Raw genomic sequence first — 27,015 nt, forward strand, 5'->3', positions numbered from 1 at the left:
CCATAAACTATTCTTTTCAAAACATATCACCAGCCAAAGCACTGGTATTAAAGTTAACTTTAATGTAATCTGAAATAGGATCAGACTAAGGATCACATTTACCATGTTATGTCTAATTTCAGCTTTAAAATTTTCAAAACTAAAATGTTTACTTTTTCCTAAATTTAAAAGCAGCATGCATGGAAAATTACATTCTGGCCAACGCTGCTCATCAATCAAACGTTTCAGGGTTTTCCTGGACACACAGAGCTCTCACTGCAACGACCCAAACAGATCTGAATATAAAATTTTACCCTGAATCAAACAGAGGACTTAATACTAACTCTTGAAGGATTACTTTCAAATTCTTCTTTTAACTCATTCCTCATTTTCAGTCACGTTTTCTCTGAGCTTTAAGAATGAATGTAGGCTATACAGTTTCAGTGAAACTGGCTGCGTAAATCAACTGCATCATGTACATTGCATCAGACCAAATATTGATCCATTAAGTTATTTTTGAAGGTTATTAGAAATGGCAGACTGTTTATGTTACATTTTGTAGCTCATTCACCTATTCCAGTAGAATCTGAAGTTACATTTATGATTTTACAATTTGGTCTATACTCAATCTGGAAAATTATTCAGAAGAAACACACAAAAATGACCATGTATTTCAGAATTTTAAAATATAAATCTACACTTCTAAACTACAAATACACACTTCAGCACTTACAGATAGAACAATAGACTATTTTATGAATTATATTTAACTTGTTTTTAGAGAAACCAAGTAAAAAAAATCAAAATTTGGGAATTACAATCCCACCACAAATTTAAGGATCTGATCTTCCAAGAAAATCCAGACTCAGCTGAAAACATGATCTTTAATAGCCCATTCCTGATTTCAAGGAGAATTAAAAGTACACCAAACTTTTTATAGGATTCCTCATCACATTGTGTACTCTGCTGTGCTTTGTGAGAACTCAGTAAAATTAACAATTTTCAGCTTAGAAAGACATGAAATTATGTACCTGAACTGGAAGCCATCTTCTCTGTATACCATTTAAACACATTCAAAGGGATGTAACCCAGAGCTTAGATTCTGGCCTGGCAGCATTTCTCAGCTGCTTTATATGAAGTTTGCTGCTAACAACTACACAGAATGCGAAGCACTAAGGAACATCAAAAGATGGTTCTAGGATAAAAATGGTTATGTTAAAATCTTGTTGGACATTTGGACGGGAGTGGGCTCCTCATAGCTTTCAACACTATCCCTGGTTTTCTTCCTCTGAGAAAAATAGGCCAATCAGCAACATGTTTGTTTTCATTAATCTGGGTAGAAGAGCTGCTTTTCTTTATGAAAAACTGATTCTGCAAAGATCCTTTACCCCTCTCCTCCCCCTCCAAAATAAACAAAACAATTCAATCAAGGCTTGGGAAACACTATGGTCTTGAATAGAGAGTTCATGCTTATTCACTGCCAACACAAGAACAGAGAATTTGTGCAAATCTAAGACAGAATTTGTTTTTTGTTTAAGAACCGATGCTTTGTTGATGCTTTTAAACATGAGTGGTTTCCATAATGCACTCTGTATATTAAATTACCAGTTTTGCTTTTGAGCAAAGTCTACTGTCACAAGACTGTTCTTCCTCCCGTATGTTCCAAACTTCAAAGATCTTTCAAATCTCTCTTTTGGTCCTGATGCTATTCTATTGAGAACAGGCAGAAACAGAATTCATGGAACACAAAAGTAATGAAATTACAGAATCTGTCACTTTGATCTGTTTTCTTCAGTATGCCACACAAACCAGACACAAAAATGCAAATCTGAAGATAAACAGCTCATACGCTGTTGAAGCACTGTGCATTTGCAGCATGTCCTTTGCTGAGACCCAGCCTTGAGTGGGCTACATAGAGAAATGAACACTATGAAGAGCACAGACAGATCTGCTTGCAAAATTCTTAACACTGCCTGTGGGATAAACATTCACATAAATCAAGACTCCACTGAGTACATATAAATTAAATATATCATTTGGAAGTACAATAAACAAAGATGTTTCACAAACTTACAGCTGATCTGGGCAAGTGCAGATCAAACAGAGTACAATGTACTTAAGTCACAGACTTTATTGACACTGCAGCATTATTTGCAGACGCCTGATTTCACCAGATGTGCCCCAGCTTCCATGCCACATACATTATTCTACACGTTGTACAGGAAGATCAGGATACCGCTTAGTGAACTTAACTGGATGAAAATATAGATGAAGGTCCAGGTCGATGCTGACGTGCTAAAGTGGCTTGCAGTGACAGTCTGCCCAGATGAACTAACACTGAAAAGCCACTTCTTCCCTTCCACACGACTGGCTGCAGGGAAGTGATACAGCCCAAAAGCACAGGTACGCTAACCCATCCAAAGAGAGGGCACTAAAAGGACAAGCAGAAAAAGGGACAGCTACTTGTTTTCCCTCAAATAGTGAGAGGGAACATCATTCCTCCCCAACATTTGTACCTCTCATGTCAGCTTCAGCAGATTCTTTTCTCTTCTTCCCCATGCCGGTATAGATTAAACAAATTTACCAGTGATTCCATAATACACATGAAAGATGATTCAGATTGAATCACTGTGACCCCCAAATCAGTTATACCCCAAAAGTTCAAAGGCAGAATACTCTTTCAGAGATCCAAAAATCTGACTGTGACCTATTGCCCTTTCCATGTGAAGAGTAGTATTTACTGACAAATTTGCAGTATTTTTTCAAACAACAAATGGAAATCTAAAAAACTCTTTCCTTATAACAAGACCAAAGCCAAACGAAAACTGCCTGAACTGCTTCTCAGTCACAGATCAAATCTAATGTCCCCAAAGGTGATGTCAAAAGCTGCTCCTCAAAGTGAGCTACATTAGATAATGACTGTAAACAATTAGATAACAATAACTAAGCAGCCAGTTCCTTTTTGCAGCCTGTTCTCACTGAAATCAGTAGATCTGCCTGCGGGAGTAAGTGTAACTCGTTAGGATGTGAGCTAGGACAGCAGAGTGTGCATCGTCCACCTTGTTCTAGAAATACAGAGCAGCCAAGAAATCGGATGCACCTTGCATAAAGGAAAATCACAGCTGCTGCAGAAAGCATAGCTGTTGGCAGCTCTGACTTGGAGAAAGCCTAGGAGGCAACTTCTCTAATTTGTTCCTAGGATAGGATGAATGGATATGAGGACAAGCATATGTTTTTACCTTTTTTGCTCAGCTGCACCATCACAGCACAGACTATGAGCACAGTTAATAAGGTCTGGATGAGCACTGCAAAAGGAATTAGATCAGCTAGGAAAGAAAAAACAGGCAGATCGCACAGGAGGTCCACAGAGAGCAATATCAACTTTGGTCAAAATCCAGGGAGAAAATTTTCATGTGTCTTTCAGTCTCACACTTTCATAGTGGCAAAAGACTGAGTCCCGCAACACGACCATCCCTACTTTGCTGAAAACAGCTGCTGATAGCTCCAGCACCAGAAAATCTATAGGAAAACTGTTGGTTTGGGAAGCTCTTTTCCTCTCTACAGGTCTTGGGCACTGTTACGTCACACTTGCAACTTTGAGGGCATTCTTTATCCATGAAAATGTCTAACAAAATGGGACTCAAGTTATACATATTTTCCAGCAAGGTGTGTATCTTTTCCTCACAGCAAGCTTCAATGATCTTAATCTGACTACTCATGTTGGAAGCATCTACTTCAAATAGTCTATTTAGTTTATTTAAGATATGACAAGGAGGCAATAAGTGCATAGTCTCAGTGTGGAAAAAATTCTTTGCTTTTTCCTCTGACAAACTCATAGCAATTCACATCAGTGGAAGCTGAAGCTAACCAAATTCAGGCTAGAAGTTTAATCACTGCAACACCACACTGAAATGCAGGGGCTTTACCATTGCCTGATGCCTTTAAATCAAAGCCAGTTATCTTTTCAAAGATGTGTTATAACTCAGATGCACATCCATGGGCCTGACATAGCAATTATTGTGGTTTGTTGTCCAATATTATAAAGGATATCACTGAGATCTTGACTCTACCTCTGGCTACAGAACATTTTAATCTACGGTGCTATTCATTTTACCTTCACTGTGTCAGAAGAAAAGGTAAAATGAATCAGTCTGGATGTCAACTTAAGTCACCAGCCTAAATATATAATGAGGACTAAAAAGATACAAACTATCTTCATTTTAAGAGATTTTTTACTAGGATAGTTTTACATCTATCTTTGCAATGTGAGTGTTTGGGTTTTTTTAAGAGGAGAATGACTCACTTGCTATAATCCAATTGTATTATTAATAAGAAAATGATTCAAATAAAACAAGTGACTGGAATGACAATCATTACTAGAGTGGTTGCCTTGCCTGTTTACCACAAGCTGGAGAAAAACTAGCTTGTTTGGGAAGGAAGGGTGGGAAATAACCATCAAAATGCTTTTAAAATTGTTCCGGCTAAGTAACAGAGGGTGTATCCTTTTGGATAGCTCAGTCCACAAGATGTGAATAGAAAGCAAAGAGAACTTTCTCCTCAAAAACATTTAATATAAGCTAATAAGCATAAGTGAAATTGATGGAAATGACTGATAAATTAGATAACATATTATTACAATAAACTCCCTATAGAATTGAGGAATGTGAAATTAATAGTTAGCTGCCACAGGCAGTAACAATTTCTGTTTTCTTTCTACAACTATTTCTAACATAATTGTATGATAATATAGACTGAAATTAGGGCCTATTTTTAAGTGATGGGGCATGGCCAAAATATCTTTGAAAATACTTAGAATAATTCAAAAATACTTTCTAGTTTTATCATTTGCAAATTCTCTTCGTTTGGTTTTCTATTGAGGGTAAGATTGTGCCAAGTGTAAAAGAAAGAATTGCATAAGAGCATTTGTTGAAGGAAAGGAGTGCTGAGAGCCCTTGAACCCTCTCTATCCCAGCTTTCCACTTCCAAACAGCACCTGAAAACAAATTGGTGCTTTCATGTTCTCCTAATATTATTTTTCTCCTCTAGAACATTTGCTGATAGCAGGTCTCCCAAACTCTTCAGTTTCTGCAACAGTTTGTCTGTAAAGACTTTCTGAAATTATCCTACTTTACTTAAACAAATAAAAACCAGCCATCTGCTCATGGCTAGAAACCATTGGATACATAGATACATGACACTATAAGCAAATAACTACGGAAGAAAGTTTATGAGCAATCCAGCAGGCAAGTCATTCAACAAAACCACAAGAACAGAGCCACAAGGAATGTGGCTAAATGAAAGCCTCGGGAACAAGCATATGAAGAGGACAAACTACACTTCCTCCAAGCGCTCTCCTATTCTCCAAACATTTACAGCCAGAGCTTTTCCTAAGCCAAACATGCTTTCATGCATTTATTAGTCCCTTGGGAGACAGTCCTGAAGGGCAAAGGAGTCCAGGAAGGTTGGACATTCTTCAAGAACAAAATCTTAAAGGCGCAGGAGCAGGCCACCCCGTGTGCTGAAAGACGAGCCCATGGGGAAGATCAGCCTGGCTGAACAAAGAACTTGGGCTAGAACTCAGGGAGAAAAAAGAGTTTATGACCTTTGGAAGAAGCAGCAGGCAACTCAGGAGGACTACAAGGATGCCGTGAGGTTATGTGGAGAGAAACTTAGAAGGGCCAAAACCCAACTAGAATTTAATCTGGCTACTGCCGTAAAAGACAATAAAAAATGTTTCTATAAAGACATTAGCAACAAAAGGAGGGCTAAGGAGAATCTCCATCCTTTATTGGATGTAGGGGGAAACAGAGTGACAAAGAATGAAGTACTTAATGCCTTCTTTGCCTCAGTCTTTAATAGTAAGACCAGTTCTCTGGGTACCCAGTCCCCTGAGCTGGAAGACAGGGATGGGGAGCAGAATAAAGCCCCCATAATGCAAGGGGAAATGGTTAGCGACCTGCTACACCACTTCGATACACACAAGCCTATGGGACCAGATGGGATCCACCCAAGGGTACTGAGGAAGCTGGTGGAAGTACTCACCAAACCACTTTCCATCATATGTCAGCAGTCCTGGCTAACTGGGGAGGTCCCAGCTGAGTGGAGGTTAGACAATGTGATGCCCATCTACATGAAGGGCTGGAAGGAGGAGCTGGGGAACTACAGGCCTGTCAGTCTGACTTCAGTGCTGGGGAAGGTTATGCAGCAGATCATCTGGAGTGCCATCATGCGGCACGTACAGGACAACCAGGTGATCAGGCCCAGTCAGCATGGGTCTATGAAAGGCAGGTCCTGCTTGACTAACCTGACCTCCTTTTGTGACAAGGTGATCCACTTAGTGGATGAGGGAAAGGCTGTGGATGTTGTCTACCTAGAGATTAGTAAAGCCTTTGATGCTACTTCCCCCAGCATTCTCCTGGAGAAACTGGCTGCTCATGGCTTGGACAGGCATCCTTTTCACTGGGTAAAAAACTGGCTGGATGGCCAGGCACAAAGAGTTGTGGTGAATGGAGTTAAATCCAGTTGGTGGCCAGTCACAAGTGGTGTTCCCCAGGGCTCAATATTGGAGCCAGTTCTCTTTAATATCTTTATCAATGATCTGGACGAGGGGATTGAGTGTACCCTCAGTCAGTTTGCAGACAACACCAAGTTGTGTGGAGTGTTGATCTGCTTGAGGGTAGGAAGGCTCTACAGAGGGGTCTGGACAGGCTGGATCCATGGGCTGAGACCAACTGTATGAGATTAAACAAGGCCAAGTGCCAAGTCCTGCACTTGCGTCACAACAACCCCATGCAATGCTACAGGCGTGGGGAAGAGTGGTTGGAAAGCTGACTGGCGGAAAAAGACCTGGGGGTGTTGGTCAACAGCCAGCTGAATATGAGCCAGCAGTGTGCCCACGTGGCCAAGAAGGCCAGCAGCATCCTGGCTTGTATCAGGAATAGTGTGGCCAGCAGGACTGGGGAAGTGATTGTTCCCCTGTACTCAGGACTGGTGAGGCTGCACCTTGAGTACTGTGTTCAGTTTTGGGCCTCTCACTACAAGACAGACATTTTGGTGCTGGAGTGTGTCCAAAGAAGCTGGTGAAGGGTCTAGAGCACAAGTCTTACGAGGAGTGGCTGAGGGAACTGGGATTGTTTATCCTGGAGAAAAGGAGGTTGAGGGGAGACCTTATTGCTCTCTACAACTGCTTGAAAGGAGGTTGTAGCCAGGTGGGTGCTGGTCTCTTCTCCCAAGTAACAAGCGATAGGACAAGAGCATATGGCCACAAGTTGCACCACCGGAGGTTTAGGTTGGATATTAGGAAAAAATTCCACACCAAAAGGTTTGTCAATCATTGGAACAGGCTGAAAAATATGTGTACATCTGGTGCTTAGGGACATGGTTTAGTGCTGGACTTGGCAGTGCTATGTTAATGGTTGAACTTGATGATCTTAAAGGTCTTTTCCAACCTAAACAATTCTATGATTCTATGATTAACTCTCAAGAGAATACTCTCAAAAATTTGTGTAACCTTTTAATATCCACAATGTCCTGTGGCAATGATTTCCAGTGGTTAACAATATATCATGCAGAGAACTGCCTTCTTTGTTTTGCTTGAATTTACCACCTGCAAATTTCATCATTACCAATATTAAATAGCTGTAACGCGCTTAAGAAGGGTAAATACTGCTGAAGTCTAACTTCCTCCTCTTTCTTCAACTAGTTTTGGTTGAATTAGACAACTAATAGCAAAACAATCCAAATCAACCACTCCTGCCAAGTTTGCTTGCTGCAGGATCCCTGAGGCACCATCCCCTTGCCCAGGGTTTCCCATCTTCCCCCAGAACAGGTATCATGAGCTCCACCAGCCACAGGGTGGTAGCAATACTATATGTACCTGTAAAAAACAAGCGTCCTCTGTTCTAAGGGTCTGGTCCAGAGCTATCTGAAATCAACGGAGGAGCATTCACCAGTCTGAACGCATACCACATCGTGTTGTGAGTTCTTGGTGATAGTGCTCATAGTGGCAGGCCATGGCTGAATGGCCTCGTCCTCCCCTTAGCACACATAGCAAGCACGCTCCTGGGTGATGCACCCTGTGCGCTTGCACTAATGAGAGACAGGGGGAGAGGGAACGCATCTATACCTGCACCTCTCTGACATCTGAGATGGTTTCATCCCTCAGGAGGGAGCTTGCTGATGAGTTAAACATGTGCAAACTATAGACAGAACTCTTCACCCTTCACAGAAATCAGCATCACCTCAGGTTTGAAGCTGGACAATTTCGCAAATACAGTGAGAAGAAAGCACAAGAGCTAGCTCCCCACCCCTAAGTGCTACTGACAAACTTCCACAGCTCCACGGCCCAAAATAAACAGACCTCAGTAACTATCCTGGGAACACTTCAGTGGGAGTCTCCGTTAGGTTTGTAATGATCCCGCTAACAAAAATCACTTTGGCAGCCTTCCTCTATTCCCCAGTTATACCCAACTCCTCACTTTCCATCAGCAAAGAAAGATGGACCTTTACAAAACAGGGATATTCACAAAGTGCTACATTTCCATCCATCAGAAAGCAAAAGCACAGATAAGGTATGAGTCCTGCTAAATCAAAACCTACAATTAAAGAAACTGTTGTCTGCACGCCATAGTCAAGTTCTGCTTATACAGCAATTTTATCCAGTTTGTCATCTCATCAGCTTTCAGACCTTCATATATTTCAGATAATTCATTGTGTAGCTACATTATGCTTTCTCCTTAATTATTTCCATTAGATACCATTAACAGGTCGTATTATAAAGATCTCATTATTTTAGAATTGTTTTTTTGGCTAATGGCTAAATAAAAATTCTTTATCTGAACCAATATTTTCATGTTTTAAAACATTTTAATTGCATCTAGAAAGATTCCAGAAATTAATTTTGAGACACTTCTCTGAGTTGCATACTGCCTTTATGATTTTGCTAGAATTTACAATCAATTTGAATTAGCATTTACACTTAAAATGAAATGTGTCATAATCCAGTCTCATTCTCTTAAAAAACATTAAAATTATTGAGAGAAGACAAGCTACTTTTTTTTTTCACCTCATCTAGGAGGGGTTTTTTTCTGTTCAATAATACTATAGATACATACACTGTCCATTCAAAGATGGGAAAATTGATGGAAAGTAATTAACAGCACAAATTAAGCTTTGCTATCACCCTGAAACGAAATGACTATCACAAGAGGCTAATTAGCTGGCAAAGTATCAGGAAAGAGTGTCTGGCAAGGGCATACAGAAAAAAAGAAAAGTACCGAGTCTTACTTATTACAATCATCCAATTTTTATGTGCTACATGCCTCTGGCTCCCCTATTCAAGATCTCTGTTCAAGGATGGAGTGGCTGTTTCTTTCCTCCTCAGCAGAAGATAAAGAAGGGCCAAAGAGTACATGCAATGTCAATCACGTTTCTAAATCAGATTCAGCCAGCTGTGAGCACAATTCACAATATAAAGTAGTGATGATGCAAACGATGGAGTCTGGACTTTGTTGTTTTCCTCCCATAGATGTGACCTATACATCAGGCTGAATTCTGGGTATCTTCTCCATGTGCTAAATTATAAAAAACCACTGCGTTTTCTTTGAGCTTCCTGACACAAAAATAGAAAAAAACTGCTTCCCCCTCCAAAGGCAGGCTGCCAGGAGCAGTCATTCTCATTATCTCTATGCATGATCCACGGCACAGCACCCACCATGGCAGGTGGATCTCCTGTGCTCTCCCTACTAGGAAGGGAACAAAAGCAAGGCACTGGTTTGATGGTCTTTGGGACCTTCCTAATCCTTACAGAAACTACAGGACTCAACCCTTAAAAAGCAGCCAAGTCCACAGGAAGGGGTAAGAACTGATGTGCTATACTTCTTGTTTGAATTTGCCACAGCTGCTTTCCAGTACATGTGGCTGGTCTGGGCAAGTCTGTATATACATAGTTTCTTCAGTAATTTACTTAAATAAAAATAGATAATGGGTATAAATGCTAAAAGAAGAAAGAAAACATTTGCTATACTTCTGGGCCATATATACTTCTTTCTCCCTGTAATTTCCCATATTCCCAAAATTCTGAGGATACAGCCAGTGCAGCTGCCAGGACACAACTGAGGGGTGATGGTATCTGCTGGACTTCAAGAGCAAAAAGCAAGAGCAAACACAGGCAAGGCACTCTCAAAATCTCCTCCTGACAGGAGGGGAAAAGCCACATTTCCTACAGGATCCTTCCTTGCTTATGTCTAGGAGTTGGTTTGAGACTAAAGACTACCACCTTCCCTGTCACTTTTAAAATGTGCTGTCTCTTCTCACCCACGTATTTTTTCAATAAATTACATATGTTGGTAATAGAAAACACAAGCTACACAATGTGTACTCCCAAATCCTTAATTAGTACTTCACTGAAGGGCCATTTAAGAAAACTGGACATTTATTACTATGACTAATCAGAGCAGTGCTGTTTACAGTAAGGGTATATTGTGGATGCCTCCAGACTGCTTTTGCAATATAGAAGGAAAATTGGCAGCAAATGGCATATACTGGCTTGTATCCATGCTGCTCCAGGTTGGTTATATTTACACTGCTCTGCAGAGAGCAGGCCCCAGTGGATATGTGGAAACTATGTCAATATATCTGTGTTCAGCAGCCAGGGTTTCCTCTAAGAGGGAACAAGTTGGTTTTGGGCCAAGAGGAGGCCAGAAGACAACGGACACCAGACAATCAGAGAGCCGGGGCCACAGCGCAAAAAAGAGAGGGAGCCAAAATGGCAGCGTAAACATATCCGTGAGATGTGTGTACTCACACATGTAAATCACTTTAAGAGATTTTGGAAGGACACCAATAACTTCAAAAATCATTTGTAATCTAATCACTGTGTGGGCATTTACAGCTACAGCACGCAGTACCCAGGGTCATGGTAAGGGAAGTAGAGAGATATGAAGCTTTTCCTTCTGCTTTCATTTAGCTTACTTTCTATGCCAACAACATTTTGTGCACACTGAGTTCTGCTGTCCTCTCTCCACATGTGCTCCTCCAGTTCTGTGGGTCTTTCATCCAGAGACAGAAAAGAGAAACAACAGAAATCATTGACACAACGATATACAGCGGGAATATGAATGGCATCACATTAGGCAAAGCTAGTGCTTCTTGTTTGGTTGGTTTTCAACCAGCGGCATTTCACCATGTCTCTTTTTGAATTATTTTTTTCCCCGACAGGCTTTATTTGTTGTGATTTAAATAATTTACTTCTTCCCAATATTTAAGGTATTTTATACAAACACAATCGTAATGTTAATCATTTTCCTTTCCTTTTTCTCTCTGAGTCTCTGCACTCTGTTTAAGTTCGACCAAAGAGTCAGTCTAGCAGTCGACACGACTGCACTTACCAAGTAAACCAGCAAGAACCTGTTCTCACTGGACCACTTTTCAGACTGATGTTTATTTTGGCACCAGTAGTTATGGTATGTCTCTGCTAACATAAACTACTAACTGCGATCAATAAACGGACAACAAAGTTCTCTCGCAGAACCCATCCATCTGTTACTTGCTGTTGAGGTATCGATTTGTATTCTGCACGTGTAGCCACATTATCACACAATATACATAATACAACGATGCAATTACTGAAACTAAGAGCTAAATCTTCATTTGTCTCATAGGTTGGGCAAATAAAAATAATAGGCTTGTGACATTCATATCCAAGCAATTTTATCACTTCTATTTCCCCATTTTGAGGCCACGGAAAACACATCCACATAAAACACACCTAGCAGTATTTTGAGAACAACAAAAGGTTTCAGAAACGATGGTATTATATTAACTCTTCTTTCAGAAAGCTGATTAGACAATCTTAATGGGAGGTTCAGAATTTCAGCAACAAAAAATCCTCTGCCTTGTTTAATGAGATTGTTTAATGAAGAGCGCTCAATCACAGTTTTATGAAGACTTCCTCACGTCCCTTTAATTGCTCTTTCCCATTCTAATTAACCTCTTGAATGCCAATCTAGCTTTCTTTCTGGCATGTCCATTACTGTGCCTTTTAAGTGTGATCCAGTTACCCAGAGTAATAGCACGACGTACGGCACACATCCTCTACATCACGCGTGATCCCTCCGAGGAACATGCTGCAAACGGCATGTTGCAGGCACCTTCACGGTACAGCCTGGTGTCTGATGAGCTGTCACACGTGCACACTGCTTTGTGAAGAACTATATGCTTTACTCTATGGTCTAAGCAGACTTCTTTTTCTTTAATCAAATTATTAAATGGAAAGGGGTCCATTTCATTATTTTAATTAATATGTTTCACAGATCAGCTAGTAATAGGGAGATCCACCAAAGATTTTGCACTTTTCTCTCTCCCACAATGAACTGAAAGTCCTCTCTGATTGACTGAATGCAGATAAATTCTGCAGCATCTTGTCACTATTGCGCTACAAAGACGACCCTTATTCCAAGCTGCCTTTCAGGGTCAAGCTTATGGCTAATATTTCTAAGGAAGTAGTGTAAGCGATTCCATAGGGGGGAGACAAAATGTATTTTGACAACAAGCCAAGGATTTTATTCTAGTTAGGATGCAACTAGTAATGCTGAGATAGATGCCAGCAAATCTAGATCACTTACAGAATAATGTTAAGAATAAAGCTTTTGTTAGTCTTTGCTTTCCTCTTTCCAAGATAAACTACTACAAGACTAAACTACTACTCCAAGACACTGAGTTTCTCTGTAATGTTAACAGAAAAATATTGCAGGAAGACATGAAAAGTATATTTGTTCCCTTAGTTCCCACCTGAGGCAGGGCAAAGACTGCACAGGGGTAAGAAAAAAATTCGGTAGGGGAAACTTGTCTTATAGCAAACAGAGACTAAAACATTTGCACTAGAAAGAGACAGTAAATTGCCATAAGCAATCCTGGGTTACGCTACATCAAATCAAGGAGAAGAATAAAGACTGAAAATTCAGAGATTTTTGCATAGGTAGAGGAGAGAGGTAGTCACGGAGATATAAACAATCTTGCTGTATGTTTGGTTCTTCACATGCCTTCTCTGGTTCTTGTCAAGTGCCCCCGTAGCAGAACGATCTCTGCACTCATAAATACACCCCTGACCTTGATTTATCTTGTTTTTATTCAGACTTCCTTTAGCTCAGAGTTAAATTTCTCTAGAAGAAAGTTTGCAGGCAACTATATCTCCCTCACATTATCTACCATCTGTTGGCAGCTATTTTTTGTAAGAGCATATTAGCAGATTACAAAAACAAAGACAGTGAACAGGATGGCTGCAAACCACAGTAACTTCCTGAAATCTCATTAGAAACTCAACATACTTTAAACAGAAGCTACAAAATAAGGTGAAATCTTAGCTGTAAGTCAGCCAGGTACAAGCATCACACCTCAACCCCATGTGTCCATCATCCCTGGGAAGGACAGCTTTCTCAAATATTGCTTTTGGCCCAGCACAGTTTTACTGTGTTTAGAATATTAATTGTCATTATTAATCAATAAACCAGATTCCTGAAACAACATCAGCCTGGCTGCTCATTTTGTTATGTTCTTGTTTTCCCCTAAGATGGACATTTCTTACATGGGAAGCCTGACTGAGCACCTCCTCATTGAGAAAGCGTGTTTTGAAAGTCAGCCTCCATCAAATAATATTCTTGCAGCTCCTACGCCTAAATGAAGATGTCAGAAGTGTCTGTGTCCAACGTCCACCTCTGTTATCTTCTTATAAATAAGCCATTTTCAGACCACACCTCTGACAGTCAGTAACGCTTCCGAGCACGGCTGTCAGTGAAAGTGGCATTGGCCAGCAACGCACCAGGGACACGAATGGTGGGCTGGGATGAATGGTAGCTTTCTGACATCCCCCAGGTATCTGCGTGGTTTGAGGTCAGAGCCAGGCAAATAGCAGTCCTAAGAGCAGCGCAGAAGCTATGGGGAACTGCAGTACCTGTACAATAAAAAGATAAAGGCAGAGCAAATGCAACCATACAAAGACAGTACCTGTTTGAACATATCTGCATCTCTTACATTTTAAAGTTTAAAGTATTTCTAAAAGTACTGCTGCCCCTAAGACTGGGAGGAACCGTGTCTCAGAGACCTGAGCAATATGATCCGTCTCTTCCAATTGAATTAATGTTCACCAGGACACATAGTTCAAGATAAACTGTGAAGCACAGTATTCCCTCTCCTCCCAGCTTCTATTTTTTAAGCCACACAGAATGCTATAGACAAATACAATCAAATTAAAAGCCCAGAAATGCCTTCAAACTCTCTAGGTTAGACTTTACAGAAGCAGTTTTTAGTTTTCTTCCCCAAAACCAGAAAGTAGCAGTATACGGGCATTTTGTGATACAAGGAATAATGCAACAGACTTAAAAATAGGCTAACTGCATAGCTCACACACAAATTACAACTGCTGTCAGAAAGCAGGTATGTTGTATAACTAAGAAAATTTTTCATCTCATAATATTTTCAATATAATGTCTGGAATATTCCAGTGTTTCTGTTATAAATTGCTCTCATTAAAGTCCTGACCAAATCGTGTTTATGAGAACGTGTCCCCCTTTCCCATGATTCCTGCTATTTCAAACAGTTCATGGTTTAATTCTTTAAATATCTTTATTTTTAAAGCTTTATTCCTGTCATAGAATTACTGTGTATCATATAATATCAAATAACCAACTTCTGTGGCATATATTTACTCCCGAGTTATGAATCAAAGCTATCTCCACTTTAAGAAGAGAGGGCTTATGTCAATCATAGATTTATTGGAACAAGCTATTATTCTAATGCTTTTAATACTCTGAGTTTCTTAATAATAGATGCATGTTACATCAGAGCTTTTGCTTTATATTTTCTACCATGATTAAAGAATTCTATACGGAAACGTAATTTATTTTTCTGACACAGAAATAAACAGGCTGACCACAGTACATTGAAAAAGCATCTGCAGTTAGTGCTGTGATTAAGGAGTCAATGTGTCATGACAACTTCTTGAAAAACTTACTGTCACTTGAGTAAGAAACAAACCATGATCACTCTAAACACCCAAAAGAAATATGGCTTTTGGAGCCTGTTTTTAAAGTGAAGAAGCTATCTATACATTCACAAATAACAATCCAAATATTTTCAGAGACTTCAGAGCAAGAGTCTACTTTATTTTTTCATGCAAAGTTTGGATAGAAAAATCTGAATCTTGCACAAAGTTTGATACTCTATACGTTTAACTTCAGGTATAGCTCCACATAAATACAGCACTTGATTTTAAGTACAAAATTTTATAGCACTGCAAGATTATTTGGCTCTTAGCGGTGGCAGTGGAGAGCAACGGATAAGCTGTCACACTATACCAAAACTTTCAGTTTTCAGTTTTAAGACAGTGATCTGCCAACTTCTAAATTATTTCGGAACAATCCACATAGAGTTTTGAAGAAGGAAATAAGGACAACCAGAATTAAAATGGGCAAATAGCACATAAAACCAAAAATAGTCATGGCTAACCATTAAGACAAAGATCTTCTATCTCTTCTGTACTGCAGAGGTAGGCCAGAATATAAAAACATTGCCAACTTCTATAAAGTTGAGTGTGTTTCTAAAAATGTAGCCAAAACCCTGTCTATGGTGAAGATTATAAAGCACATGCTTACTTCCTTCTGGGAGGGTTATTGCTATTATACAAGAAAACAAAATGAAACACCACCAACAACAAAAAAAACCCCACCCAAACAAAATCCAACATCAGAAGCAGTCTTCTGGTAACAAAGTTTCTTTTTGTACTTTTTAACTTCTAAGAATAGCTCACAAACCCTGAAATCTAAATAAATTATACAGTTGAGTGCAAATGAATGTTCATCCACATACTATGTTTCACAGTCACGGACTTGGGTACAGGACATGGGAAAAATGAAGGAATTTTCAGTAGAACCTCAAAAAATATCCTTCGAGACTTTGTATAAATCCTCCCACTATAAGCTCTGATGCCTGTCACCAGCTGTTCCAGTGTAAAAGACTCACTGGAAGGCATGCAAACCTCACCAGAAAGTCTGGGCGCTTGGTCCCAATATCCTTCTAAGATCAGAAGGAAGTCTCACTGAAAGCCATTTTTCTACTTTTTTTCCTCCAATCCTAAAAACATCAGCAGAGTTTCTGAAGGAAACATTACTTAATAAAGGAAGACTTGCTTCTTTTCAAATACTTACGGAAATGAGATTGCAAAACATGTTTAGCATCCAACAATGAACAATGAGTTCAAAGTCAAATAACGATACTGCATGGCACGATTTACACTTACAAAGCCTTCAAGTTCTTCCAGACCAACAGCATTGCAGGAAAGATCCTAATCTGATACAGTTAGTGTAATTTCAGAAACTAATCCAAGCTCTAAAAGCAATTCACTGGTGTTCAGATACGATCCACGTTCCTTTGGTGTAAACTTCTACTGACCCAGTGAACCCCTGGCGAAAGGACTGACGGTGGGACGGCAGTTTCCCCAGGGCACACGGGTAGCCGTGCCCTCTGCAGAAAAGGTATCAGCAAACACCACCACCACCTTCAGTAACCGTCTGTTCTCCCTAGGTCTCTCTCAAAATCACAGAACTTCAATGACGGACGCAGCAGAGACTCAAGCTAAGATGATGCTGCATGTTTCCCCTCGAGATTCTGCTCTGTTCCCAGAAAAGGCACCTTACATCTTGCCCAGATGCGGGCTGAGCTTCGGACTGAGTTAAAGCTCCTGTTTCCAGACAGATCGGTACTAAGTGCATCTGCCACAACTTTGACGTGACTGGGACGCATCAAACCTATACCACTCACCCCCTTAAAAGATGCTGTTAACGAACCAAGATGTTTGCTTTTAAAGTGACCTGATTGAAATTGAAGTATTTTGTTTAGATTTTCCCAAAATAAATCAAAATAGTTCAGCAAAAGTGGATAGGTTCCCATGTGAAAATTCGATTTTAATGAAATTTCCCTTTTCATTGTAGATACACTGGCAGAAGGTTCCCAATAAAATAAAAACTCCACAATGACTGGAAGCAAAAAAGCTGTCTGGATAATCCACTTTGCTAATCTTATTTTAAGAAACAATACTGAGAAATGGGAACTCAATTCTAAAAATTAACAATGTATGTAAGAAAACAACAAAACCACTGCTCTTTTCACTAATGCAAACATGAAATAATGAATACACATGACTAAAAGGAATAGAAACTGCTACCTCAGTGACCCGTGTTGCTTATGGGAGGGAGGGCTCAGATTAAGCTTTGTTCCAAAAGTCTAGTCTATCCTGGCCCCACATGAGGAAGAAGAGCAAGATATCAATGGGCAACGCCACTTCTCCTAACTCACCCACAAGAAGCAGAGAAGCGGGGCGGCAGCCCCGACTCTGATCCTCCCAAGATATATCCACAGGGCTCTTGGGGAAGTTGAGGGTTTCCCCGATACTCCCAAGAAAAAAATAAAATGACTAAGCAGTGGCATGGCTGGCGTGTATTCAAGAGTTGGTCATCTTCAAGCCTGCAACAGAGGCACGGATATTTTGTGTAAAGCTGGTATTTCAGTACCCTGGCTGTCCTCTGGCACATCCTCTTTTTCACTATAGTTTACTGTCTGAAGTAAACGCCATTTAATCTTGTCATAGAGATAACAGTACTTTCAAGCAAGAGGTTTATTTGTTAAGTATTTTGGATAGTACTGGCTTCCAGAGGCTTTTCTTTGGGACATGGCTTTTCTTTGAGGCACCTGTTGGCAGAAGGGAAAGCAAATGGGAAGCACACCTGCAGGCACTTCACGCGTGGTGCCGGCTGGCATTCTGCTACCCCTCCAGTCAATGACAGTAACTCCTGGGACTAGATGCATCTTCTTCTGCAACACTTGCTTCAAATTTTGTTCCCCTGCCAACTTGTTTAAAAACATCCAGAGCTAATCAAACTTTTTTGTTTGTTTTTGGCTGCTTCCTTATCAAAACTTTACAAAACTTTAATTTCAGCCTCACGAGCCCTGCAGCTGTAAATTAATTGAATAAAATTTACAAACATTATGCACTGATAAAGCACTTTCAAGGCTTTTCCCTATTCAGTTGACTTAGCTGCTTGGCACGACAGTTTTGCTTGACATGAGTTCAGAGCCTCTGGAAACCTTCCTAATCCCCCTCTCCAGGCCTTGTGCCTATTGATGGAACCATGTTAACCCAAATCCAGAAAATTAGTAAATCTCAAATGATTTAAGCCCTCAGAAACATCCTTTGGTACACATACCACCTTCTTTATATTGCAGGCATCTTGTTGCACAGAGAAACTCTTACTTGAAAGACCTACACAGAAACCAATGTAGTCTCCAAAGTTATTAACATTTAATAAAACATCTCATTTAAGATTATTGTGGGTTGAAGCAGAATTGCATTTACTGCAGTCATTCTGAAGTCATCTGTTTATGTTTCAGTGCCTTCTGCCCATATACTAATCCATGAAACCCCTGATCCTCACCATTTCTGTTTATATTTCTGATTAGACCAGGAAGCACTACTCTCTGACACACCTCACGCTGGTGCTGCTAGCAATCTAAAGTTGATTTCTTACATTCTGTGCTAAAGTAGCAGTACAAACTATATATATTTAATGAAATATTTGACTGCACGGTAAACGGTTTTTCTTATACCTTTTCCCTGTTTAGTGTTTTGAAAACAACTGTCAAACAATAATCTTTAGGGATTATACCTACAATAGTCTTTAGGGATTACTCGTAAAATGAATTCAAGGAACTTCGAGTCGTTCCTATTAGAGCTCACGGGAGAAGCACGTGGAAGTAAATATCCAGGGTGTAAAGAAATGATCCGTTACATGTAGGCATGAAGAAAAATGGAGGGCTATATTGACCTATAATGCATATGTATATAGGTAAACGAAGTTGCAACAGGGATGAATTCATCCCAATAACTTTATCTCATCCCAAGATTCCTTGCATTTCTATTTGTATGAGCAATTAACTACAAATGACGTGACGCTAAAAATTATGTCAAACAACAGAAATACTACTCTCTTAAATGAACAAAAAGTTTTCCCAAAGTATCAGGTGCCTAATGAAGGGAGGAGCAGACGTTCCCAATAGTGATATACCAGAAGAAAGTTTCATAAAACCTTCATGCAAACAGAAAAAGAACATAATTCAAAATGAAGTCCATTACATAAATAAAATACTGGAATGTATCCAAGCATATAGCAGATGGGGAGAATACAAAACTTTGTTATTTTTTTGGCAGTCTAATAATTTTAACAGAATCAGATCATCATTTGCATCAGAGCACTAAATCGACAGATGTGATGATGTCATGAAACTCCGAGAAGAATTTGTAAAAAATTAAAAAATCAGATCAGAGCTACTGAATGACACAAAGAAACATAAAATAACAATGCCTTTTTAGTTTATCTTATTCATAATTCAATCAAGGACTATAGCTGTCAAATATTTCATGGGCAATATTTAAGCAATCAAAATAAAAATAAATTTGGAACCTAAAGGAAAAGCATTTTCAAAGGCAGAGAGTCCTTTCAGTGCCCTATTCCCACAGAAGAAAAACAGAATTTGGGCACATTACTACCATTTTTGCTTTGAAAAGCTCCCACATGAATCAACTGTGCCCTCGAGACAAAATATTTGAAATGCTTTAGATTAATTTTACAAAGAAAAAAAAAATCTATATAAACTTAGAGCAACTGGTACAATAACACCCTTGGTGGGACTGACCACATGGGACCCACAATGTCACTGAACAATGGACACCAGTGTTGGAGCTTCTGTGGGGAATACTCACCAACATTACTCAGTCAGTCATCGCTGGTAAAATAAAGCAAGTATCACCAAACAATGAGAAAAGAACAACAAAAAGATGATTGAATGTGGGGCAAGTTTCAAAATCCAGTCTTATTTAAGTGAATTTGATGTACAAACCCCAACTTTTTAGCTGTTCCTTCTAGTTAGTATAAACTGCCTTACTGATTCCTGGGAAAACATTAATCATGTGCCTAATATTTAATTTATACAGTTCTAATCTTTATCTATCATTACACAGTCATGTCAAATAGCTAAATCCACCTTAGCCAGCACTTAGTGCACTAAGGAAGCTGAAATACAAGTTTCTTCCCCTTGATAGTCATAGGGGAAAAATGTTAGGAAATGCCAGAAGTTTCTACCTTTAATATTATCTATTTAATATTATTGCCATTTCTAGAAGTATAACTTTGAGTGGCTCTAGGCATCTCATACAAAGACTGTATTGGCATGGCACTGATGGGGGCCAGGGTAGCCTAGGTAACAATAATTCCTAAAACCTTGATATGAATTATGTCTGAAGCACAATGAGGAGTCACAAGGTTAAAAAAAGCCAACAACTTTCATGCAAGCAGCAAAATATGTTTTTAAAAGGTAATGGTTTTAAGCTTGTTTTTAGCTTTAACCCAACCCTTTAACAAGAGTTATGCTCCATTGCATACCATCGCAGCATCACTCGAAAAGCAATCCTTTTCACTCTCTCTAATAACACAGGCACCCAATCTGAATTCCTCGTGCCAATTTTTTGATAGCAAGAAGGTAGGCAAGTTTATAAAACACCTGAACTGAAGAGCAGGAACTCTATTGTCACTTCCATATGAGTACCGGGGAAAATACTAGGCAGGCTATATATTTTGTGTATCATCTGCTTACAAGTCACTTGATTTATACTCAAAAATCCTGCTAAACCAGCTCTTTACACCTAACGTAACAGTCAGCATACCGTGTAATATTAGCTGGTTGCAAGGTTCTGCTGTTCATTTATCAATGTGGTACAGAAAATAAAAGCTGAATTTCTTCCTGCTCTTCTACTAGCGATGCTGGCAAGCTCTGAAGATGCTGGAAGAAAGGAGCTCCTCACCAGATAAATACACACATATATCAATTATATCGTCGCTTCGATACACATGAGAGCAAAAAAGAGTGCAAGCCTAAAATTCATAAAGTCTGTCGGAGAAATGCAGAAAACCTTTGCTAAGTACAGTTAACAGCCAATAATTTTTATGCTTTTTTAAAATGGAGACTTTCTTTAAATATAATGGTGGCACTGCGTAACAATCTAACATGAAACTCAGCGCAACACTCAAGCTCATAGAATACTGATATGTGTAATAAGCAGCAGATACATCCCTTCAAGAGAATAAATCATTTTTTAATGAAATATGATTTAAAAAAATTGAATAGTAGAAATTATAAAGTACGTGGTTTTGCACACTATGAAAACACTCAGACCTTAATAATTGTATTTTTTCAATATATGTTTCTTATCTAACTTTCCTTAGCTTTTTTATCATTACTGTTTGTTATTTACCACATATGGTTGCCCCTTTGCAAAAGAGGAGTGATTTGGAGGAATCAGACGAGTTTTTCTGGAAAGGAAGATACTCCCTCTTATTTTCTCCTATTTTATTTTTATTTGCAACATGTGCATAAACTGAAATAACTTTAAAGAGGATGCTGCGAACAGTTGCCCAACCCCGCAGAGACAATTCTGATAGCAGAAAGCCCGGATGAAACCACTTTGTCCAGGCAGGTGGTCATAAACCACTCTTGCAACTTGTGATCTCTCTTTCTGACCTCAGCAAAGTGCCTTCCTGCACCACTTGCACTACTTTCACGGCGCTCTGTGTCAGACGTGTCCCAGCAGGGACGAACGTTAACTCGGAACACGGCAGTCGTTTTCCTTTCTCCCTGTTCCAGTTGAGCTTCCTTGTTCTGAGGACAGAATGCACAATATAGTGCTAAAATGGCATACTTTTAAAATATTTCAGAAGATAAGGATGCAGATGTAAATCTGTGAACTTGCTCTCCAAGTCCGATCTTAAATGTGCTAACCTAAAGGAGTTAGAAAGATAATCACCCTGTGTTGCTCTGAGGGAAGACTAAGAGGGGAGCTGGTGAGCTAAGAGCGGGCGGCATACGTAGACCTGGGGATGTTGCTAGAAACTGAGCACTGATGACTGCATAACTCACAGGTGAGAATCTGAAGGCTTTTCAGGTGACCAGAAAGTGAGCCACTGCACTGATAAGCATGCACAGATTTCATCTAATGATGGATCGTGTTGCTCTGAATTATTCAGAGCGCAATGCGCTGAAATTGTTATATTTAAATGAATGCCTTTAGAGGCATTTCCCACATGAAATACAGAAAAAAACCCATCTAAGTCACATGAGTATTAAAGAAGAGGTAAAATCACGCTAAAACTGAAGACCAGGTGAAAAAAAAGATGAAAAAAAAATATATTAGGACATCTTATTTTTCTATCTGTCTGAAGGAAAGAGAAAAAAGGTAAATGTACTTAGAGCAGCACTGTAAGCCCTGAGCACTCCCAGTCATGCAACTTAATCTGTGCTCTGACTTTCAGACGGTGAGCACCAATTCCCCAGCTTCACCTCTGCACCTTTAGAAATTACACTGCAGGTACCTAATACACGTTTCATTCACCATCTTTTCACCACCAAAGGATCACGAAGAGAACCGGCCTTCAAACAGCGAAAAATAACCTTCATTTTAGATTTTAAAATGACTTATTAGTGAAATAAAAACACTGACAGTTTCAAATAACTAAACCGAAAACAAGATCTGTCTTTGGAATGACCAGGGAGCAAGAGGACAGATTGCCTATATCCGCCCCAAAGTGTCTTCATCCATTCCATGATACACCATTTGTGAACATAATATGAGCAACAGCATCTAATATTCAGTTAAAAATCAAGTAAGAAAGGCAACATACTATTACATAACTGTAAATACTGCCAGAGGGATTGCATATTTAAGGATCAAGGTCTTTTGCAATTCTGCTGACAGATTATCACCTATTTAATTACTGAGGTCTGTACAAATTATGGAAAGACATGCAAATGTAATTAGGAAGGGTAGCCTTTTAATGAACTAACAAGAAGTGCTATAGGTAGTTAGACACTCATTGCTACCAGCAACACTAGAAGCTTTCTCATTAAAAAGTTAGTTTGTGAAGACAATTTTTTTCAGGTGATGAAAAATGCATGTAGAAACCTAATACAAGTTCCGTTATGATTTCTGCTCATTTTAAACCCTCCCTTTATGCCAGAAAAATAGTAAGCGGTGCGCCGCTTCCTTAGTCCCTTGAATGTGAAGGCAGCCTAAAATCATTGCTCCGTACCTACATACCAGCGACAGGGAGAGTAGAGTATTACGTGTGAACTCAAAGGGCCAGGCAAAATGTCACACCGAGGTCCACTAAAAAAGAAAAAAGAAAAGCCCACATGTGATGAGACCACTGTTCAGCTCCCAAAGTTCAGGTGGGAATGTTACTTTCCACATAGCCCAGTCATGAACTGGAATATTCACAGTGTTGAACCTATCTTAAGCAGATAAAATTAAACGAATTGGACTGTAGACGTACCGTCCCAATTCTTTGGGACTTTATGCACTCAAGGCTGCACACACGCGTTCACTTCAGAGTTGTAGAAAGGACACCCCCAACTCCTTTCCTGGGTTTCTGCAGAACAAAAAAGTCTGGGAGAAAACTTTCTTGCGAGAAAGGGTTTCATGGCAGCTGCATGATAGAAACTAATCTGCTTCCATCAGATCACAGCAGAAGTTGACAAGACCCAAGAAACCATACCAGAAGTGACTGAACTATTTTCTTCCTCCTCTCAACCAGGGCAAAAACTGAAAGGAAAGCATTTCTTCCCTTCAGCCCGTGTGTCACTCGGTTGTTCACAGCCTGTTCACTCAGGGTGCGACAGGGGAAGGAGTGTGTTACGGGCTGTATAATTACACTAGCTTCATGCAACTCTTTGAACAATCATTCTGGAACTTTTTCTTTTCCCTTTTTTTTTTTTTTTTTTTTTTAAGAAAGGTGTTGGAATCATTAAATCATTCTCTAACTATGTTATTGAAGGAAACCTGACTTTGCCTCAGCACATTAATGGGTTCAAATAACCAAAGCTGAATGATATTTCCAAAATATAATTAACAGAAATGTGGAATCTCCATCATTGAAGATATCTCACCCGGGCAAGTCTCTGGGAAACCTGATCTCCCTGGCCCTGATTTGAGAGGGGATATGACCAGATGACCTCTGGTCTAGAGGTCTACTCCTCTGATCCAGAGATGCCCTTCAATCCTGAAGTACTCTGTTTCTGATTGATTCTGTCAAATGTATATACAAATTCAATGCTTTTCACAGCAATAGCAGCACAACACACTCTGGCATGTATAATATTTCTCTACACAAAATGAAACACACAATACAGCTTGCATTATGATAATAGAGGAACTAAATAGAAAAATGTTCAATGGAACCGTTTTTGTTACGAGGTTTAACATGGTACAGACCTTATGTGAATTACAATGTCATAAAGCTTCTTGAGTTTATAATTTTTAGACTGTCTTTTCCATAACATTTTAACTTCAGCATGGATAAAGAATACCAAGGTTGAATTTTGCAAGAAGAGGATGTTCCATTCTCCAATTAGACCCAGTTAAGAGTTAGAAGCAATATTGACAACTTTTGGTTTTCAGTACCATCACTGGCTGCTAATACCAGCATCTTTTCACAGCAGGATCAATTCTAATTCTGTTAAGTGTCAAATTAGAAAACAAACTTATGCATGGAAAAAATCCCAACCAAACAAAAAACGCCTCTGCTATCCAAATTTGAATTAATTATAAGGGGCAAATAAGTGATTATTTATTCAGTTCCATACTGCTAAGAACTTGCCAGAGCTACCAGTGACCCAGAGATATAAGTATAAATGCTCATAATAGAAGCAAATCAATAATCAGCCTCCTGGTTTCCTACCAAACCTTGGCTTTTATTTTGATGTTGCAAATTTTATGCTGTGAAGGTAGTTATGCATTTGCACAATACGTTATGTGCAATTTAGCTTAGCATCTTTATAACCCATTCCACTCCCCACATACCCTGTTTTTAATTATTATTTTTAGCAGCCACCTAGTATTCACTGTACAAGTCCTGGACCTGACAAACCAGTGAAGGCAGGTAACCTTTTGCTACTGCTCTGATGTAAACGCTATCTCAGTACACAGATGCAACCACTGCTGGATGACTAAAGCTTTGCTACCTCAAGAGCTCCAACAGCAACACTCAGAACCTCTCAAATGAGCATCAGAATAGGAAAAATGCATTAAAGCTGGAATCTCTATTAATCTCTTGGCCCTCACTGAGCCAATGTAAAACATGACCTTGAACAAGGTAAGGCTGGAGGATTTCAGTCATCTTCACACTCCGAATCTCTCAGCTGCACCACATAGTCTTTAGGAACAGCAAAGAGCCTGAGCTCATACACAAAGTCTTCTAACAAATATGGAATAACCCTGTGCCCCTCACCTGACTGACCATGATGAGGATACTGCTGTCGGTGCAGATTACTCACAGAAGAAAGGGTTGCAAGTTTGTTTGACCTATTGGCAATTTCCAATCGTTTATCTTAAAATGTATACAGTCAAATCTTAAAACTTGCCGGCTTTCATCTCAAAGAGATACCTGGGAATACAAAACCAGTATTTCTAGTGAGTCTTCAACTTGGCTGACTCTATAGAACAAGCACTGACAGACCGTTTCTGTGATGAATGGGATTTAGATGGAAGCAGACAAATCAATTCAAGATCCATATACATTGACGTCTGCTGATAACATATCTCTCCCTTCTTCATCTGTGTCCTAAAATTTTCTTCTTGCAAAAGATTCAGCAACAAAACACTGCTTTTGTGTCAAGCCGTATGAGCCATCAATAAGCAGAAACTGTGAAACTCCTCTGCTCCTGCTGTCACCAACATGTGTGATGTTGTCCCCATATGTAAATAACCAACCGTGCCTGCAAGTGGGAATCAGTTCAGCAATTTAAGAACATCATCACTTAAATCCCTGCAAACTCTTTCTGATGAATGTAGTGTTTGCTAATTGTTTGGAGTCACTCAGTAAGGATAATCTCAATAGCAGGAATTAAATAGTAAATGTTTTGGGGATCCTATCATTCAATTGCCATGTGCAGCTCAGTGTATTGATTTGTTATTTGTACAGTTTGCTAGGTCATGGATGAGCGACAGGCCACTGTGAACGCTGATGTTGTTCAGATCTAGCATACTGCAGAAGACAAGGTTGTTTGAATGTAGACATCTTACCATCTTCTAGAGGAACTTAGTTTAATCTTCTAACGTCTGAAATAAAACCCCCTTGCCTATATTATTTGTTTAATAACTTACAGAGTTCTCAGTAAAATCATAATTGAAACTAAAATTTGATCCTCAGATGAAAAGAAAAGAGAGAAAAGACAGCTCTTAAAATAGGTAACAGAAAAATCCTTTTTCTACTAATGTTGTATATACATTATACCAACTACTTGTAGGAGATGACAGGTATTAAAAATACATTTTAAAACTACATCGTGTCTAACAGAATTTGAAATCCCTAACTTGTTAAATTAAGTAATTTTATTTGCTGGTAATCCATAAGTTAACTATGGCTAAAAAAAGTCTGCTTTGAGTAATCACAAGTAAGTACTAATGACAATCGCTAAACATTACATAATTTTCAGTAAGAATCCTGCATTATCATAAACTTATTAACCTACCCAAAAATAAATGTGTAAATGCTAGCATTGTTAAAGTCAATGGCAAAATGTCTATTGAATTTAACAGCATCAAGGTTTGAGCCAGTATTTTTCTAGATCTGCAACGCTGAACATAATATAAATTCTGAGATTCTGGAAGACTCTAAAACCAACTTGAAAACAGTAAAAGACAGTTTTCAGTGACAAATTCAAATAGGACTATCTTAGGAAAACTAAAGAGAAAGAAGAAAAGAGCTTATCTTTGTCATTTTTTTTATATAATTAAAACCTATAAAATACACTACATCGAAAATGAGAGGAGAAAATAAAAGCAATGATTAAATATTCACTGCATGCAGACAGCAGCCCTTTTAATAAAGCTTTCATAGTCCAGCTGAGCTGATTTCCTCCGCTAAATTATGTTGTTATTTG

General features: G+C 39.2%; 1 protein-coding gene across 7 annotated transcripts in view; it reads right to left on the reverse strand.

Moving 5' to 3' along the window:
- SMYD3 (SET and MYND domain containing 3) overlaps window positions 1–27,015 on the reverse strand; it is a 425,811-nt gene that overhangs the window by 155,954 nt on the left and 242,842 nt on the right. The window contains exon 1 of one of the 7 annotated variants that reach the window (XM_054818824.1): window positions 21,335–21,581. The exons of the other annotated variants lie outside the window; for them this stretch is intronic. The gene's annotated coding sequence lies outside the window, so the exon portion shown is untranslated. Of the gene's footprint in view, window positions 1–21,334; window positions 21,582–27,015 lie in introns of those variants that run through there. 7 annotated transcript variants of the gene reach the window in all.

This window comes from Grus americana, chromosome 3 (assembly GCF_028858705.1).
Source record: "Grus americana isolate bGruAme1 chromosome 3, bGruAme1.mat, whole genome shotgun sequence".
NCBI lineage: Eukaryota > Metazoa > Chordata > Aves > Gruiformes > Gruidae > Grus > Grus americana.